This window comes from Uloborus diversus, chromosome 9, assembly GCF_026930045.1.
Source record: "Uloborus diversus isolate 005 chromosome 9, Udiv.v.3.1, whole genome shotgun sequence".
Classification (NCBI taxonomy): Eukaryota; Metazoa; Arthropoda; class Arachnida; order Araneae; family Uloboridae; genus Uloborus; species Uloborus diversus.
In genome coordinates, this window is record NC_072739.1 from 6,722,245 (window position 1) to 6,735,808 (window position 13,564).

The 13,564-nt window shown below is 36.0% G+C and overlaps 1 protein-coding gene across 2 annotated transcripts in view; it reads right to left on the minus strand.

The window, feature by feature from the left end:
* Positions 1 to 13,564, minus strand: part of LOC129230054 (transcription factor 24-like) — a 34,568-nt gene that overhangs the window by 2,136 nt on the left and 18,868 nt on the right. The gene's annotated exons all lie outside the window — the stretch shown is intronic.

Genomic DNA, 13,564 nt, shown 5'->3' on the forward strand with positions numbered 1-13,564 from the left:
TTACTCCTAAATTTTAATCATTGAGAAGATCTGTAATAGAAAAAAAAAATAAAGAGAAAAGCAAAGAAAGGGGAAAAGAAAAGGAAAGGGCAAAAGAACAGGAACCTCAAGTTTTATTTTTGACTAAGTGTAGTAACTTATCTCTCATACAATCTATACAGAATAAAAGGGAGAATATATATGTATGTTTATATGTTCCCGATACAATTGCACAATTTAAGTCGGATCTTGACCAAATTTGGCCGGGAGACACTTGGGCACGCGCACGCGAAAAGGAACGTAGAGGGGGTTTTCAAAAGCCAAAAAAGTACCGAGCCGTTCGAATTTTAATTTTGGGACCCGAAAATGGCATTAAATGGCTCTTTCTACCCGAAATAATTATCGGATTGTCTTGATTTCAGCCTCATTCGAGAGCCAGCAAAAAGTACCCCTGAAGTATATTTACTTCCTTCGGATTTCCTATACCACCGAGGCTGTAAAACCACCAGGAGAAAAGTCATAAGCATTAGGAACTTCAATATTAAATCAGAAATTGATCATCTGCCGCGAACTTAGTTTTAATTAGCGTGAATAAAACCATTGAGAAGAAATATCTGTTTCCATTCTTTTCTCGACTGTGAACAAATAAAATTCTTGCTTTTTGTTTTGAGGCTTTTCCTGTAATCGGGGGACTTAAAATCTTTCATTGTTTTTTTTTTTTTTTTTTTTCGCGATCTACCAGGAAATTTTACTGATTTTTTTTTTAATTTATTTTTTCGTTCAAGCCTGATTGTTGAACACGCGTCACTTGATATAACTTTTATTTTCGAGGTGGACCGTGCAAAGCCGTGTGACGCAACTAGTTACAAATATTGATTTCTACATGCAATGCATATTTTCTAAAACAGTGGTTCCCAACCTTTTTCTGATGGAGAACTTCATCTCATAAAAATTCGGTTGGTTTCAACAAAAATGCAAATTCAAATACAGTAGTTTATGTATATGAAAGGGTTGTTTTGATCAAAAAACGCCTTTCAGAAGGTATTTGTGATCAAAAAACTCGTCCGGAATTCATTTTGGATCAAAAAAACCCCTCTAGATAGTATTTCTTGCTGCGCTAGTGGTCAGGACACATAATAAATTTGGAAATACCTCATTCTTTTCTAAATAACATGGGAAAATAAGGAACAGGTGTTGAAACTCGTTTGATATTTTGGCAACACTGTTTTTACTATAGTTATGTTTAGTGAACCTGGCAACGAAAAATGTTTAGAATTCCTTTCTTTTGAATTGTCGTTATACGTCCTACGGTTCTAAGCTGATTATCTACAATTATTATACGTTTAAGTTGCTCAATATGTTTAAGAATTATATCCTGTGTATGTCATGTCGTCTACAATAAATTGTATACCCGGGATTTACGAAGTTTCATTTAGTAACAACAACAGGAAAGAAAATTACAAACCAATCAATATTGACGCTCACTTTATTATATGCATGTTTTCAGATTCACGGGCCGTAGGTTGGGCATTACTGTTCTAGAAGACTCGATATTTAGAATATGCTGAGATTTATAAATTCTTTAGTTGTAAGTTATTACAAAAAAATATTTAATTTTACTAAAAACATACTTTTTTTAGGCAAACCTTCATTGTAAAATATTAAAAGAATCAGTTGATTTTAACTTCTCAAAACAGCAAGTCTCTCCGGAACTCGTTAATTTAAATAATAGTCTAATGAACGCATTACTATGACATTACATGTTGGAAAATACGCTATCACAAAATTACACTAAAATAAGATCTTTGCATGAGAGCTTTCGCTCAAACAAATAGAAAATTCAAACGTTATTAGTAAAAAGTTAATTTTCGTGACAGTAAAAAAAAATCTTATTTAATTTATTCGGACTAAATGGAATATTTAATAAACTTAACGCCTCAAAATTCTTTTTTTTTTTTAGCAGTTAGTGAGAGATCACTGTAAAATGAAGACTAAATTCACGTGTTCAAGATTATATACTATTTTCATTCTAAGCTTCGAAGTTACTTCCAAGTTGTTTCAATAATTTATGAAGAAACATCTCCCCCTATAATGAATTTGGCAATAATCAATTACAATCTATGACTTATGCTGGCTTCAGGCCGAAACCAACAGCAACCTTTTATTCAAAAGCCAATCAGGGCTGCGGAATCGGAACGGAAATGTCCGACTCCGACTACGGGAATCTTAAAGCCTTCGACTCCGACTCCAACTCCATTACCTTAAAATCAAACCGACTCTGGCGCCACAACCATGACAGACTGCGGACTCGAAGGGATAATGATCGACTCCAACTCTTCAAATTTTAAATTTTTCGACTCCCGACTCTAACTTCTTTACCCCAAAATCAGTTCGACTCCGATTCTGCAGTCCTGTTTTTTTCTGTGAAGTAATGATTGTTGGTATGATTTGTTTTTATTTTCTTTCTTAAGTTTTAATTTATTTATTCTACGTTTTGGCAACGGGACATAAAGCGAAATTCGTAGTCCTTTTCATTTCAACAGAAAGAGCTGTGTAGACTATTTTTTTATGAAGAAAATGGTTTTTTACCAATTTCATTGTTTTTTATTTATTTTTCAAAGTGTATTTTATTATTTTTTGGCAACGGGAGAAACTACTCCGACTCCGTCTCCTTTACACAAAAATCAGTCCAATTTCGCAGCCCTGTCTATACTGCCGTGTGCAAGTAAACGGCAGTAACTGCAGATTTTTCGATTTTCATTTTTTTTGCATTTTTGATATCTATATTGATATAGTTTTATGGTACAAACATTTTTATTTGGTTGTCGCAGATAAAAAAGCATTTTTTTACCAGTGGTAATTAGCAGTAACTGCTTTTTTTGCAACATTTTGCGGGAAGTCGGCAGTATGTAATTACTGCTCTTTACCTGCACACGGAAGAACGGAAACTTTCTCCCGTGGGCAGGCAAACGGCAGTAACTGCAAATTTTTTGATTTTCATTTAGTTGCATCTTTGAAATTTTTTGCCCACAACCATTCTGTCGTGGGAAGGTAAACGGCAGTGACTGCGAATTTTTTCGTTTTCATCTTTTTTTGCATTTCTGAAATCTATATTACTTCAGTTTTATGGTGCAAACATGTTTATTTGCTTGCCGCTAAATAAGAGCATTTTTTTAATCAGTGGTGATTAGCAGTAATTGATATTATCGCTGCATTGTGCAGGTAATCAGTAGCATGTATTTACTGATCTATACCGGTCCATAACTATTGCCTGAAGAATGGAACATAAATGAATCGCTACCAAAATTTGCACCAAGACTCAAAAACCGTTTTCACGATTTTTTTAAAACTCAACTAAGCTCAAGCAATAGCGCCCCGATTGGAGGTCATTGTGTAGCCTCTCAAAAAATTATTTATTCGGCAAATTTAGAGACATAATTGCATTTTTAAAAATGATTCCTAGTCGCTTCTCATCAGATGTAGACATGCGTGCCAGGTCGTATTTTATCAATAGGCAAAATTGGGAATTATCGCATCTCAAAAATTTAACTTCGGGCATCCTTCAGCGCAAGAGAAACTTAAAACCATTACTTGAGGAAAATAACCATACTTTATTTCAAATAAAGTCGAAGAAAACGTTTTGTAATTTCACAGGCCTCAGACATAAAAAAAAAAAAAAAATTCTTTGATTCGTCATATTCGTGTTCTAAAAACAATAAAACAAAATCAGTTCTTGCTAACATACAGTTATAAAAGATAACATACGAGCAAACACAAGCAATACTTGGCAGACGATAAATAAACGTGTAGCAACAGAAGGATTTTGTTCCATTTGTTTTGTTTTGTCGCAGGCGATATTTTCCGCAATTTTTAATATTAAGCGGCTGCAATTTTAGTTGTTCGATGAGAGCAGTGGCGGATCACCGAATAGGCGCATGAGGCGCTAGCTGGGGCCTCCAGCAAAGCAAGGGGCCTCGGAGCCGCGTCATTTCCTCAAAGATGGAAAGTCAAAATTTTGAGTGGAAAATGCTCAAAACTCCTGGAAATTGACAGTTAGTCATGGATTTTAGGCTCGGGTTGATTGCTCCCTATAGGGCCCCCTGCGTCTAAAGGGGCCCCAGGCTTCAGCTGTCTTCGTTTGAATTTTTCCGGGAAAAAACTTTCTTTTGAGAATTTGCCATGGAAAGTCATAATTTTGAGAGGAAAATGCTCAAAACTCATGGAAATTGACAGTTAGTCATGGATTTCAGGCGCGGGTTGATTGCTCTCAATAGGGCCCCCCTGCGTCTGAAGGGGCCCCAGGATTCAGCTGCCTTCGTTTGAATTTTTTTGGGAGAAAAAACTCTCTTTTGAGAATTTGCCATGGAAAGTCATAATTTTGAGTGGAAAATGCTCAAAACTCATGGAAATTGACAGTTAGTCATGGATTTCAGGCACGGGTTGATTGCTCTCAATAGGGCCCCCCTGCGTCTGAAGGGGCCCCAGGATTCAGCTGCCTTCGTTTGAATTTTTTTGGGAGAAAAAACTCTCTTTTGAGAATTTGCCATGGAAAGTCATAATTTTGAGTGGAAAATGCTCAAAACTCATGGAAATTGACAGTTAGTCATGGATTTCAGGCGCGGGTTGATTGCTCTCAATAGGGCCCCCCTGCGTCTGAAGGGGCCCTAGGATTCAGCTGCCTTCGTTTGAATTTTTTTGGAAGAAAAAACTCTCTTTCGAGAATTTGCCATGGAAAGTCAAAGTTTCGAGTGGAAAATGCTCAAAAGTCCTGTAAAGTGACAGTTAGTCATGGATTTTAGGCGCGGGCTGATTGCTCCCAATATAGGGCCCCCTGCGTCTAAAGGGGCCCCAGACTTCAGCTGCCTTCATTTGAATTTTTCTGGCACAAAAACTTTCTTTTGAGAATTTGCCATGGAAAGTCAAAATTTCGAGTGGAAAATGCTCAAAAGTCCTGTAAAGTGACAGTTAGTCATGGATTTTAGGCGCGGGCTGGTTGCTCCCAATAGGGCCCCCTGCGTCTAAAGGGCGCCCAGACTTCAGGTGTCTTCGTTTGGATTTTTCTGGAAGAAAAAAACTTTTTTTTTGTGGATATGCCTTGGAAAATCATAATTTTGAGTGGAAAATGCTCAAAACTACTGGAAATTGACAGTTAGTCATGGATTTTAGGTGCGGGCTGATTGCTCCCAATAATTCCCCCTGCATCTAAAGGGGCCCCCCAGGCTTCTGGTGGTTTTGTTTGAATTTTTCCAGAAGTGAAATTTTGGACAATTTTTTTTTTTTTTTGTATGTGTATAAGGTTTAAAGTTTCAAAATATATATTTGTTTCTTTCCTCCAGAAAACTTCATCTAGCATATTTCGCACTGTACCGTAACTCAGCACTTTTTCTGAGATCGGAGAATTCCCGCTTTTTTCTTCAAGGTCGTATTTTGTCCCCGAGAAAGTGGGGTGTTAGATAAGAAGTAACAAAAGGAAAGGCATTTTTATGGCACTAAGACAGGGGGGTTGGGTTGACCTTGGAAAATCGCCCCGAGAACTGTTCTGTCCGGTACATTTCAATCCAATTCAGTAGTTCAGTCAGTGAGTGTTGTCTTGTAAGTGTTCAGAATCTTCTAGTTTAATGAAAGAAAAAAGCATTTACAAAAATAAAACAGCCCTGGGATTTAGGTGAGCAATCACACTTTTTCTCCAATGCGTTTTCCTTTTTGGTCATAAGTTTAAAAACGAAATTGTTTCAAAAGAGTCGGGAAAAGTTCTTTTTGAGGCAATGCTCCTACGCAACATTCTTTTCACGATGCTGAATTTTTCCTGCTGCCGAGCAGGGCTGCGGAGTCGGAAGGAAAATCGTTGACTCCGGCTCCAAGATTTTGAAACATCCGACTCCGACTGCGGCTTTTTTATTTTTTTTAATTTATTTTTTCAAATCCCCCCTTATGGGAAGGGGAGAAAACTCCTAAATAGAGATTATTTATTAATTCCTTTTTAATGAAGTTTTCGCGTTGTATTTTATTGCAAACCTAAGATGTATACAACGTTAGAAATTCAATATGAAAATCAAATTATCCGATAGGTGCGATTTCTAAAGTAAGATTACTAAAAAGTCCCATTTTTTAAAAAAAATTAAAAAGATTAATTTGCTCCCCTTTAATGCTTAACAGATGCTGATCAAATCATGTGCTTTCAATTTTTGAAAGCACTGAGAAGAGTGAGAGAAAGAGTTTTGAAAGAAAAAAAAACTTTTTTGCTAAGTCAAAAACTTTTCTTGAGAGGTGGCGCCCCTCCCCCTCCCTCCCGGGTGGCACTCATCTATGGTGGGTGACACCTCAACTTAATTTCAGAGTTTATAAAAATTGAGATTCTTTAATTCTGAAAAAATTCCCCAATAATAAATCTTAAATTTCATCTTGAAAATTTCAACAAAAATATTGCACTATATTGCGGAGAGAGGTCGTGTACATGTACGTCTGGAGCAAATTTTACACAAAATGCGGCGGTATACAGCTTTGTACGAATAGCTTTTACAATACCTACATTTCTTGGCTCAATTTTTAATTTTAATTTTTTAATTGACGGCTTCAGAATGAACCTTAATATGAAGATTTTAGGATTAATTATAATTATTGAGTGTTGTAAGCAATAAATCATATACCAATTTTATTTTGCACTTTTCAGTGTTAACCAATCTTTCTTAGATAAAATTTTTAGAATTAAAAAAACATTTAGGGGGAGTGTTGTACCTTGGGGCACTGCTAATTTCTAAGAATCTATTTTTAGCAGCCATGTTTTTATAATCTCTAATAGTAACCTTTCACCCTAAATGGTGCATTGTAAAAATCAGCATCAAATGAGCAAAATTGACGATTTTGTGAGAGAAAGAGAATGTCATGACTCAAAGGTAAATATTTTCTTCCTTTTCATTTCATTTTCCGTCTTTGTATGTATTTGTAAATTTAGTCAACTGAATTTTATTCTGTTATAAAAGAGAAGTACTTTCATTATTTTCTCATAAGCAAATTATTTATAGTGCTTCTAGATTGACCATCATTTTGGTTTTCATTAAACCACGTGGTGATTGTACCTTGGGAAAGCCAAACATTTTGTACCTTAGGACACGTTCCAAGGTACAACATATGCATGGTTCTTAATAATTAAGATATGTTTAGGAACATGGAACAATGTTCTAATCTTATATGTAGTCTTTTAAACAACTTTTTCTTTTCTGGTGCAAAATTGGTTCAAGTATAATAAGACTGTTTCCTGAATCATGAACTTTCCCATAGAACAACAGGATGTGTCCCAAGGTACAATAGGATGTTGAACCTCGGGGTAGCTTGGAACTTATACTTTAAATGGCTGGCAACATTTTATTTTCAAATTGTCTGAATTAAAAAATATATATTCTATAGAAGTATGTTGGGCTATTTTAATGTGACTTTTAGATTTTAAATTTGATTCAAATAATTGACGTTAAAAATTAAAATATGAAAAGTTTTCCAAGGTACAACATTATCCCCTATATTTTGTCGGATCTTTTGTATTTGTGCTTTCGTACCAACACTCTTTTGAATTTACCAAGCACCTTGAGAAGTTTCTCGACTTGCTCAAGCGATACATGCATTCCTTTTACTATTTATAACAGAGATCGAGGTTAAAAATATATTATTTTTATTTCAAAGTGATTATTTAGAAAATGTTAGGCAACAAAATTGTTTGCTGACAGTTGCTATCAGTTAAATTAAGTTAGAAAATAAGCAAACTAGGCGACGGCGTAGGTAGCTGTTACAGAAAATTCGATAAACAATCAAGCCAGCTGGTTGCCACAATGAGTTATTTTCTTATTAGTAGGTATTTATACATGTAATCAAATTAATTGGTAGTTAATTTTTCAAAAAACGCAAGGAGAGTCAGGGAAAATTAAAGAAAAAATGAAACCCCGAGTCGGAGTCGACATGTTTTCGAACGACTCCGACTCCTTTACCCTAAAATGAGCCCGACTTCGACTCCACAGCCCTGCCGCCGAGTTATGATTATTCCACAGCTGTCTTTTTTTTGTTTGCAAGTTTTCCGTAAAAAAAAAAAAAAATGCTTTCTTGCGCACAAAAATAAATTTTTATAGTTTGTTTTCAACTGTCGCGTAGGGTGTTTAAGTAGTTATATCATATTAAACCAAGATTTGTGTTCTTTGAATAGAAGACATGATTTTTCCTAACAGAAGTTTCTGATATTCGCTGATGTTTTTTTCCCACGTTTCTGAGTTAACGTAATGGTATTGTTTCGGTCAAGTTGATACATTGCGTTTAGATCTAGTTGAAACCGAATTATACTTAGGCTCACAGATTTTAATGGTTATTTTCTTTTTCCAGAAAGGCTTAGAAATGACCCCCCCCCCCCCCTACACACACACGCACACACACAAAAAGAGCATCCAGGATTCGCATTTGAATTTCGACTTCTTGAATTCAAATTACGCTTTTTACAATCATGAATTGCGATAAGTACCTACACGTTGGGTTTCTTGTTTCTACAAATGGAAGAGAATGGAAATGGTCAAGAACGTTACACCCGTCATATTATGACTTTGGATTTTCTAGAATTGGTAATACGCATTAGCGGAGTACACGGGGGGGGGGGGGAGAAGGGACACTTGTTGACCCGGGCCCTAGCCTGATGGGGGCCCAAATAGTAGTGGTAAATAATATGGAGGGGGGCCCGTAAAAGTTTTATTTGTGATGGGTCCCAAAATTTTCTGTACACCCCTCCTGGTAATACAAGACATATCCACAAAAAAGAAATGGTGATTCGGATGCGGTAATACAGATGAAGAATTAATAGCCCATATCGACCAGTAGGTACACTTATAATAAAGATTATTTGCAGCGTGTAACGTTATGTATTTTTATTTCTTATCAATCTCAAAAGATGGGAATTAGTAATCTTTAAATTTTGTATTTAGATGAATTTTTGCTGTTTAATTTCATCTAGATAAGTTTTTTGTTCTGAAAAACGTAATTTTACGCAAAAAAAGCCTTTTTTTAAATGCCAAGTCTGCTTGAGCTAAGCCTTAGACAGGGGCGGTATTTTTCAGCATTTCGTTTGGGGGGTCGATTTTCTTGAACAGTATTTTCCTCAGTATGGTATAAAATACATATTGGTTAACAGGAAGTGATAATAAAATGGTTTTAATGTTAAGAATAATAAGGCAATTTTGATGTTGAGAGCGAGACACAAAAGTCATCTTTCAAATGACTGACCTGATTGAAACAGTCAAAAAACAATGGAAGCAAGAAAGTTATGTTAAAAAAACACATTTCCTTCAGATTCCTCTCTGTAAAATAACCAAGAAAACTTTTTAAATTGGGCTAGCATTTATTTTGCGTCATTAAAAAGTATAGTCGCACAATTCACAAAACAGTTCTTCTTCCCTCATGCTATAAATTTAACTTATAAGTGTAATGTTTTCTTTTTTGTTTTCTGTAACCGATCTACGTAATATTGAACTTAAGACCAATGATAAATGTATCTCATCAAATCCTGTCTCAATTTCTTGAGAAACTGAATTGATCATTTTGTTCGAAAATTACTAAGTTTCAATTGTCAATCCAAGAATTATGATTAACGGATTGAAAGTTTTGTGATAGAGTGTAGCATTGTTCAAAAAACGCTCCGCAGTATAAGTACAGTAAACGAAAATTCAAACAAAGTCATACCTATCAAAATGACATCAGATTTTCTATCATTGAAAGAGTCGCTTTCCAGTAATTCGTCCAGGGGACTTTTATAGATTTAACTCTTGAATACCATCGTCTGTCACTCAGAGATTGTCAAGTAAAGAGCATCAAGATATATTTGTAGACGTGAAAGTGTTTTTTGATATAGGATATTTTTCAAAAAGAGCATAGCTTTACAAAGAGTTTCTAAGAAAGCATATAATACATCGAGTTACTAAAATGTGTTTCTAGTACAAGGAGTCAATGAATACTTACTAGCTAAACATTAAAATATAACATGAGCATTAAAATTTATGTAAAATGACATGGAGTTTACGCGTAAAAATTGCGCAGTCTCAACACTGTACCGGCATCTCATACAAAATGCCCGATTATAACATAGACTACGCATTTTTGACATATTTAACCCATATGAAGAGACTACTTCTTTAGTTAAGGAAAATAATTATTCTAAATCAGTTTTTTCTGTTCTGAAAATGCAGGCAAATGATTTTATAAGTTATCTTAAATGAATTGACCATTTTTTATTATTATGAGTGAAAAATTTGGGAGTGCATACCGCCCCTCTCACCCCCTCCCTATTTGCCGCCCCTGGCCTCAGACGATTTGTAACTATGACTACGAAAATTTTGCTCTCTAAATAAATAATAAAAACAGCCATCGCCATGGTAATCTGAAAAATCAGAGCAACACCAACTTTGGTCAAGTAAATAATCAATAAGCAATTCGTGATTGCTCAAAAAAAATATTAATTTGAATTTTTGGCATCTTGAATTCAAATTATGTTTTTCGCAATCACGAGCGTGTATGTTTGTGTAGGCGCATGTGTGTGGGTGCGTGTGTGTGTATGTATGCATGTGTGTGCGTGTTGTGTCTGCAGTGCTGTGTGTGTAGGCGTTCGTGTGTGTGTATGTAGACATATGTGTTTGTGTCTGTGTGCAGGCATGAGTGTGCGTATGTGTGTATGTAGACATATGTGTTTGTGTGCAGGCATGAGTGTGTGTATGTGTGTAGGAGTATGTGTTCGTGTCTGTGCGCAGGCATGAGTGTGTAGGCGTGTGTGTGTATGCGTGTGTGTGTAGGACATGGACGCGACCTGGAGACGGTTTTCGCAAGAGGAGCAGCATCGTGAGGCCGGTCGACGCGACGGTGATGCTGGCAGAGAGTGCTGGCGGAAAAATAAAATCAGCGTAACGCCAAAAACAGTCAAATGAGATCAATAAGCAATCGTGATTGCTCAAAAAAAAAAAAAAAAAAAAAAAAAAAAAAAACCCTCAAATGAATGAAATTACTCTAGAAATATTTAAAAGAGCGTAATTCGGAGAAGATAGCCATACTTTATTTACATTAACTAAATCAAATTTACTTTTAGCATCTCACTCGAACAAAATATTTTGTGAGAATCTTCTTTCAAAACAACCCTTAAAAACTTCATTTCGCTTATTACTTCAGCGCAACAGTTTATTCTTTTGTGTATCTACTTGACTCACGTTGAATATAGTTAATAAATTTCGAGAAGAAATTTAAGATATTATTCTTGCGAATACATTATCTCTACAAAGGTTTGAAATCATTATTTAATAGGAAAATAGTGCTTGCATCCGATGAAATTTTGATTTGGTACGTAACCCTCGTAACGAAAAATATAAAATAACAAATATAACAAGAATCAAAATGTAAAATGTGTCTAAACTATAACCGGTCTAGCCTATTAAGTTATCCTTTAAGTATGGATTTCATTATACTGTACAATTTTTCAAGAAAGAAACAAAAGCAAATCTCTCACGAAGGTTTTCATCAGATTTTAAATATCCCGTAAAGTTTGTCTACTGTTGTATTTTTGAAACTATACGGTTTCGAAAATTAGGAAGGGGGGGGGGGGGAGAAGGAACGGATCTCTATCTATTGTTTTGAAAAAAACGTCGATTAAAGGCAGTCCCTGAGCTCCATCCCTTACCCTAACGTCAATAAATATAACCTATAATCGTGTTTTTAGAACTTCAATTTCAACAACTTTCCGCTGAGACCCCTGTACCCAGGACCGAATCTATAAATTTCGGACCCCCCTACAACAAAATTTGTAGGGTCTCAGAGGCCAGCAGTGTATATTTATAACGTTAATAAGTCATAGAGTGCTAGATTTTTTCAGTTTTTTCTTCAATTTCTTGGGTCGTAAAAAGACCAGTTGCATCCCCGCACTGCGGGGTCTGCGGGTGCGCAGATCCGGACCTGCCTGCAGCTGCACCTTTGTGCCCCATAACATCAGGAAAGAAAGTCTAAAACTGCGTTTTTAAAACTACGAGTTTAAAATTTTTCCCGGGGGAGAACCTCCGGACCCCCCTCTCTTCTTATTTTTCCTATCCAATTAAAGGTTCTCTTTCTCCTCTCTCTTTTTTTCTGGGCCAAATGAAAAAAACCTCCCGCCCCTAAGATTTTTTTTCTCTCTGGATGCGCCACTGAATGATGCGCATTGAAAAACAAGGGAAAGCTGCGATTTTGCTAGATGGTCTGAAATCGGGGTTCGGATCTCACACCCTGCACTACCTAAATTACCAAAAAACAAAGACAAAATTTTTCGTAGTAAACTTTTTTGTCAGAAATATCGTTGTTTTTCCTTTTTAAATAAGAATAATCCCCCCCCCCCCAAAGCTTGTTGATTCAAAAAAATATGAGTTTTTGCATTGTAAATATAGGAAACCATATCACTTTCGTTGTGTCAATTAAAGGGGGCCTCCGGATAGGTTGCGCCTGGGGCCCCAAAATCGCATGATCCGCCACTGGATGAGAGCCATTGTTAACATACGAAGCATTTCTTCTGCCTACATTTTCATAGAGATTTATTGGAACATTAAGCGATTTTTCATAATTTGTAAAAATACCTAAAGAATCGTGCAGTTGCCAAGTGACAACACAGTAACATAAAAGAGTTTTCGATAATGCCGTAAGCAATCAAAACATATGCCTAGGAATCGGAGCAAGAGCACTCATTCAATCCATCCTTAACTCGAAATTCCATGCAGAATGCTGAAGTTCTTCCGGCGGAGACAACACATTATGCTGTCCTTTTCCAAGACTGCCTACAAAAATACGACGTAGAACCGCAGTCTTGGAGCCAGGAAGGGATTGTTTTTTAGGGTAAAAAAGTCGGAGTCGGTCATTCTATCTCCGACTAGCAAACATACCCAGCATTGCGTGGGTCAGTAATAATATTGAGAAACAATTTATACTTTCCTTTATTTATTTTTAGCTGTGCCCCGCGGTTTCACCCGCGTTAATAAGACAACAATGTATTAAAAACTATTTTAAATACTTCATCTCTAATGCAGACACTAACGGGTCAAATTATTTCGTCTGCAATAGAGAAGTGCCCGCAGCACAGGGGTTTAATAATGTTATGAATATATATATATATATATAGAAACACTATCATATATTGAATTTATAATCTGGACAAGTCAACCAAAATGAACTTCACTAAAAATGAACTTCACTACTCAGTTCAATAGGCGCCACAGGCCGCTCTATGATACTGGTAGACAACACATTTGATAGCAATATATGGATTGAACAAGAACGAAAAAATCTTTTAAAAGAAGTAAAAAAATGAAAAAATCCCAAAATACCCTGGGGCCTCATCAGGGGGTACTCCCCAAGGGTAGGGAAAAACCATGAGATGTTTCGTGAGTGCTGCTGGCGAAATTTGCCTAAAAAAGCAGCACTAGTCCCCGACATCTCACAAAACAAGCAAGTGGGTTACTGAAAGTCCAGAATATCAGCATGACATGAAATACAAACATTGAACCTTTTAAAACGAAAAATGCAAGTTTTATCTAAAGAAAATAGAACAATATTTAAGCTA